The following is a 7,203-nucleotide window of genomic DNA, read 5'->3' as shown; positions in this document are numbered from 1 at the left end:
TGTAGCTCATGTTCTGATTCCAATGGGAGTCCTTAGATTAATTTCATTGCATGTTTCATGTGGCCCCATCACTGGGTTCTAAACAGCAAGTCATTCTAACTCATTAAGTAACAATGTCTTTGGTGATCTTTAATTATTAAATCTTAAAAGCAATTTACTTCTATGTATGCATGCATGGAATGCAAATATATTTCTTGCAATAAATTACTTTAAACAGTTTTAATAGATGACAGATTAGGTCTAAATTCTGCCATCATTCAAGCTATCATTGCTACTAAGCCAGTATTTTTAATTCTGAGATTGGATTTCTCCATTTTTATTCTTCTTTCCTAATTTCCAGAAGGTGTAAAGCAAAAGCTGGTTATATATTTCCCTGCTAGCATTCAGATTCTTTTCCTGTGCATTTTGCTCCTGCCAAATCCCAGTGTCCTCGATGTTTCACGTTTGCTGAATAATTACTTTGTCGTTAACAAGTCATTGCAATCCAGACTGCAAAATTCTTATTTACATTGGGTAGCTCTTACTTATGTGTGTATTCGCATTTATGTCAATCGAGCTGCTCACCAAAGAAATTAAGGTTGAACAGTGCATAATTTTGCACATTCACACACATCAGGCAGGATTGTATAAACTGTAATCATCCTGAGTGGTACCTCACAGCACAAACACTCACACCTGCATGGGAAATCAAAAGGTTAATTGGAGAAAGGGGATGGGGAAAAAAGAATTATTGGGGTGTTGATAAAAATCAATGAGTACAGCTCTGATTTAGACAGATTTCTGGTTTCTGCTGAGACAGTCCCAGACCACACCAAACACTGATATAAAAGCCAGACATAGCCCAGTAGATAGAGCAGTGACCGTAGGCACCAAGGAGGACTGTTTAAGATAAAAAGCGGGTAATAGCATTGGAGGAACAGGGCAGGGAAGAGTAGCCAATTGATAGAACTGCAGTGTAAGATCAAGGAACTTTTTGAAGAAGAGTGGTGCATTGGTCACAGATGTCTTTTGTTGGTTGCTTGGCTGTAAAGGAGAAGGTATTAAAACTGGAGAAATGGAAGAAATCTCCTCCAATAGAGAAGAGTGGGTTGGTCATGTGCAAATCTGTTGACTGGAGGTAGAAAATGGGCTGACATGAAAAAGTTGTGAGAGGATGGGATCTAATGAAGTACTTTGGACAAAACATGAAAAACGGGGGAATATTGCAATATGTGGAGATACTGGGTGTGTCTATTCGAGATGCTTTATTACACAGTAGACTAATCTACTGCACAGTAAGGTGTCACTATGTAACCATACACAGGAGCTACTGAGCAGTAGTCTATTGTGCAGTTTTCTAATACGTGTAAATACAGGTAGATTTACCACCAGTAGCTACTGCATAGTACCTTATGGTTACATAACTGACTGTGCGCAAATTACTCCTGGTCAGTCCAGGCACCAGTGGGTGAGAGAACTCACCATTCCCCTGGGCACCTGCCAGATGCCAGGGCCAGCTCTAATCACAGAGCTAGGGTGCACACAATGTCCCCTGACTCAGCAGCAGGCAGCGCCCTGCCCCTGGCTCTGAGGTCAGAGCCAGGGCTGCGACACTGTCCCCTCCCACAGGCAACTGCCTGCTGCCAGGCCCAGCCCCAATCATGCAGTTGTCCATGGAAGGGGACAATGTTGCAGCTCCAATCTCAGAGCCAGGGACCAGGAGCTGCTTGCTGTGTAGGCAGAGGACATTCTCCCTGCCCCAGCTCCACAATCAGAGTAGGGGGTGGGCAGCAGGTAGCTGTCTGGGGCAGGGATAGGGAAGGAGGTAGCTGCCTCGGACAGCTCCCTCCACCTCCCAGAATCCAGGCTGGCACCTGGGGGGAGCCTAGAGCTCCCTCTGGCTGCCATATAGTAGCAGAGCGGGGCAGGAGTATCCCTGCCCTGAATTGCTCACATCGGGCGCATCCAGATGAGCGTGCACATGCCTCTTGCAGCATCTCAAAGCCTTTTGAGATGCTACAAGAGGCACATTCAGGAACAAAAAGATGTTCCCTGTGCTGCAAATTTGCAGTGTGGGGGCAAAATTAGACCCCTGGATATCCAGCGGTCAAAAAATACCCTGGGTGAAAAAAGCAGGGCAGGTCCTGGGCCATGCCCTGAGGCAACCAGAAGCTCAGGTCCTCCACAGACATGCTCTGGTAGCCAGCCAGGGCATCTCTATGAGTGGCCCTTGACACGGTGCTGAAGCATGCTGCCTGCCTGTACCGCAGGGAGCTTGACCTGGGCTCCGTGCCAGTAAGTAGGGGAGGGGCAGGAGAAGGGGGGAGGGGACCATGAGGAGACCCCTGCCAGCCCCATCCCCCGCCTGCTCCCTGAGCCCCCCCAAATGCTGCCCTGCCCAGCCCCAGCCCCCACCTGCTCCCAAGGCCCCCAATTGCGGCCCCTCCTGGCCCCATCCCCGTCTGAGTCCTGCAGGCCCCCCGATGGCTTCCCCACCCAGCCCCAGCATCCTGACAATTAAAAAAAAAAAGCCCTGCACTCATAGACAGTAGCAGCTGCTGTCGGGGGTCACTGGGGCCTCTTGGCAGAGCCCACCCCGCCGCACAGCACAGAGCAGCAGGGGGCAGCAGGGATTGGTCCCAGCTGCCTGGCACCCACACTGCCGCTGCCCCATTGCGCAGGTGCAGCCTGGATTGGCAGGGCGCTGCATGGCTCCATGCACTGTCAGGCAGCTGGGGCCACTCAGGCTGAGTGCTGCCAGGCTCTGGGTGACAACCACAATGCTAGGGGGCTGTGCTGCACAGGGGGGTCTCTTCCCAAGAGGCCCCAGTGGCCCCAACAGCAGCTACTATTGTCAATGAATACGGGGCTTTTTGTTGCTGGGGCCAGGTGGGGCAGCCATCAGAGAGTCTGGGGGTGACCAGAGGTGCAAGCAGGGGGGGCAGAGACAAGCAAGGCAGCCATTGGGGATACTGCAGGAACCAGCAGGGGATGGGGCTGGGCAGGGCAGCAATCCAGGGAGCTGAGGGAGCAAATGGGGGTGGGGCACATGGGCCCTGCAGGGGAGGGTAGCCCATGCAGGAGCCATGTGGCCCCTGTTGGGGGTGGTGTTAGCTCTTGTTGGGGGGCTCTGGCCCCTGACAGGGGGGCTGTAGCCCTTTGGAGGGGGAGTCCATGAGCTAGTCCCCCATGATCCACCCACACAACCCATAGCCCCCCACATCCCTCCACAGCCACCCATATCCCCCTACCTGTGTCCCCACCCCACTTCTGCAAACCCCATATCCCCCCAGCACACACCCTGCAGGCCCAGCTGCCAGACAGGATGACACCTGCTGACAGAAGCTGTAGCTGCAGGGGCATCTGTCCCCACATCCTGGTTAGTGAAAGGCTCAGGGGGAGCTCTAACTTCTCTATGGTAAGAAAACCAAAGGCAAACAGCAAAACATATAGGTATTTAGAATTCATTTTATGATGATGATAGAAATATTGGTAGGCTTCCAGATTGCTTTAACACTGTAGATATATAAATAAAATTGCCCAACTGATCGCTGTCTCTCTGTCTGTCTCTGTATAGTGGTCTTTTGTTTTAATTGTGGAGGCACATTGATTTCAAGGTATTTTTACAGAGTGACTTTGGGATTTTTTTATCAGGGATTTTTCAGTTTTCAAATAAGGAATACCAGAATTCCTGCTAGGGAGGCCAGTGGCAGGACACAGGCAGAGGAGCCTGCTCAGACCTGGCACCTGGGATCCAACTGGAGGTGGCTGACCTCCTGGCCAATTGGGGCCATGAGGACATGCTTTGACAGTTCAAAGCAGGCCACTACACTGGGAGCATCTTCTAGGCAATAGCTGCCCAGAAGGCTGGGCAGGGGCACACATGGCAGTAGTGCCACACAAAGGCCAACTCTACAGCCACAGCCCACTGGCAGCTGGCCCAGAGGGGCAGATGCCTCTACTGGCTGTGCAGTCCCCATCCAGGTCTGGCAGGTGCACAGCAGGTCACAGCCAGGCAGCAGCCCCCACTGCCAGACTGCTGCAGTGGGTAGAGGATGCAGGGAACTCTCAGGGCTGCTGCAGCTGTCCAGCTGGCACAAGGGGTAGTGTCCCCAGGTACCAATTGGCCAGGCCCCAGAAGCTCCTGTCTGTTTGTATCCTTCAAGTACCGTGGACCCTAAGGCCCACCTGGCTAACTAATAGCCCCTACTGTGTGAGGCCAATGGGTGAAAGATACAACAGAATTCTTGGGACAACAAAGGCAAAAAACAGAACAGGCGTAATGTGAGGGTCAAAGGGTCAAAACGTGAAAATGAGTGTGCCTGAGGGGGACACTGAGCAGAGCCCCCTGGGTCACACCCACCAGTCCTCAAAGGCATCCAAAGAGACAGTGGACACCTCCCACTGGTGCTCTGCCCTGAAATGTGCACAGACAAGTGAGAGAAAAGTGGCCCTGCAGTCTCCAGGCACCTTCCCGGCCAGAGCCTCCTTCAAGTACAGGACCCACTTTGCCAGGGCCAGGAGGAGGTTGACCAGGAGGTCCTGGGACTTGGTGGGGCCACACATGGGGTGACCAAAAACAAAAAGGTGAGGGGTGAAATTCAACCAGAACCTCAAGAGGAGGTTCTGGAGGTGGAGGGGCTACAGCCTGGTGCACCCTAGGGTCATGTGTGCCAGGGTCTCCCTCTGCCCACAGAAGGGGCAGGAGACTGGGGTGTCTGTGAAGCTTGCCACATACATGCTCATGGCAATGGCCCCATGGAGGAGCCACCAGCTGGGGTCCCCAGTGGCTTGTGGGATGAGGGTGGAGTACAGACTCAGCTGGGATGCCCCAGCCATGCCCTTGCCGAGCAGGTCCCACCATCCCCAGAAATTCGTGAAAGGGAGTAGCCCTGAGCTACTTGCCTGGGGCCAGGACAGAGCAGCTTTTTACACTGCTGGGGCCAGCACAGATGCTGGCGCCAGGCTCTAGTTCCCCCTGGCTGCAGACCCAGGAAGAGCCAGGCCAAGTTATTTTTGCCCCAAGGGGCACAACTTGCACCACACCAAAGTGCATGTCTGGGCACATGTGCTGAGACAAAAAGCCCAAGTTCAAATTTGCACCACTTCTATTTGAGCTGCTGCAAGGCCTGTATGCCTATATAGACAAGCACTCAGGGAAAGCTTACTACACAGTATTTTACAGTAAGCTTTCTGAGCATTAATTGAGTGTGTAGACATGCCCACTGAAAGTTTCAGGAGTTCAGAGGAGAGAAAGGCATGTGATGTGTTCTAAGAGGAGGAAGGGGGAAAACTGCTCCATTTAGCTATCTATCATAGGCATGGCACAGCTGTGCTGTGACCACTGAGTATCCTACTTGATAGTCTACAAAAGCAGATACAAAAGTATTTTGCTTTGGAAGGCAAAGTAATCTTTGGACAAACTTATGCTGTTGGAATGAACTGAAAATGAAAAATCCTTTGGCATAGACTACCCTGTGGACAGTTAAACTGGGATGAGGACATCAGAGAAAACGCAATCTCTACTGGACATAGTTATTTGAAAAATAAATAAGTTATAGCTTATTCAGCCACATGTTCCCATTCATATCTCGTAATTCTTCTTCTGCAGCAACTGCTTGTCAGGAGCACCTGTGGCAATATCACAGTGCAGGAGAATGCCAAGCTTTTCAACAGATTGTTAATATCTCAGTCCAGCTTTTTTAGAGTAATTTTTAATGTCTTTGCCTTCTGGGTATTCTGCTTCAAATGGGAAAAATGGACACAAACCAGAGTGTACATGATCACCTTAGTCATTGCAGACTCCTCCCTGCTTTTCATTTTTCCTGTTGTGATGTATTTTCCATGGAATAAACATCCCAAAGATTAGCTCTGCTTAGCAATACAGATGATATTTTTCACAAACATGGCCATGAGCATCGACATAATCACTGTCATAGCAGTGGATTGATACATTGCAATAAAGTACCCCCTGAAAGCAACTACTTTACGGTCCCCGTTGAAATCAGCTGCTATCTGTGAAGTTCTTTGGATAACCATAGTAATATATGCTTACTTCAACCCTTGATTTGAAAAAGAACAGGAAGGATTTTGCTTTCAGAAGAGATATACTGAACCTTGCTGCACAGCAGTATTCTCATGTATTGTGGGTTACTTTATTCCCCTAGGAATCTTGAGCTTTTGTTCTGTACAGGTCATCAAGTGTCTCAAGAAGAAGACAAATGCTATCCCTCATGAAGAAATGTTGACCCAGGAAGCTCTCTACATTGTCTCTGTTGACCTGGGTGTACTTCTCATATGTTTTTTGCCTTTCAATATAAGTCTGCTGCTTGGCTTCGCACTGGATGTAGTTGGAACTGTATGCTCCAATTGACATTGTTAGAACATGTATTCAACTAGCTACAGGGATCGCACAGTAATTGCTGTTTAGATGCCCTTTGTTATTATTTTGTAGCCAAGGACTTTAAGGAAGCTTCTTCTGTGTTCTCCCTTTATGAGTCTCTGCAGTCTATGGCAAATCAAACCCAAGAGACAGAGCAAGAAACTAGCATGCACTTTTGCTATTGCGCATTAGGGCAACCTAATGTGCACTTCCTTAGTACCTTACATTAGAGATACTAAATTGAATACAGAGTAGCAAAAGTACATTAATGAATGTGTAGATGTACCCAGTGTCTTCTTATGATGACAGAGACCAATCACAAGCATATTCTGTTCTTGCATTTTTTACTGTGGTTTTTTTTTACATATGCAGCACTGGACAATTCACTAGCCCCTGCTGTTATCTGGAAACGAACATTACTAGAGGATGTGATAATCTTCATAGATTTCATAGACATTAGGGCTGGAAGGGACCTTGGAAGATCATCTAGCCCAGCCCCCTGCCCCAGGGACAGCAAGTCAGCTAGGGTCAAAGGATCCCAGCAAGATAAGTGTCCAAACACTTCTTAAAGAAGTCCAGAGTAGGTGTTTGCACCACTTCTGGAGGGAGTCTATTCCAGGCCTTGGGGACTCGGACAGCAAGGAAGCTTTTCCTTATGTCCAGCTTAAAATGGTCTTAGAGGAGTTTGTGACCATTGGACCCTGTCATTCATAGATTCATAGATTGTAGAGTCGGAAGGGACCACAATGGATCATTGTGTCTGACCCCCTGCCCCTGGCAGGAAAGAGAACCAAGGTCAGATGACCCCAGCCAGGTGACTATCTAGCCTCCTCTTGAAGACC

General features: G+C 49.5%; 1 pseudogene; it reads left to right on the top strand.

Annotated features, from left to right (window-relative positions):
* LOC112551004 overlaps positions 1 to 6,591 on the top strand; it is a 9,069-nt pseudogene extending 2,478 nt beyond the window's left edge.
* The last annotated feature ends 612 nt before the right edge of the window (positions 6,592 to 7,203 follow it).

Source organism: Alligator sinensis, unplaced genomic scaffold (genome assembly GCF_000455745.1).
Source record: "Alligator sinensis unplaced genomic scaffold, ASM45574v1 scaffold572_1, whole genome shotgun sequence".
Lineage (NCBI taxonomy): Eukaryota > Metazoa > Chordata > Crocodylia > Alligatoridae > Alligator > Alligator sinensis.
Note: the sequence above shows the minus strand (reverse complement) of the source record. Positions and strands in the feature narration are given on the sequence as shown.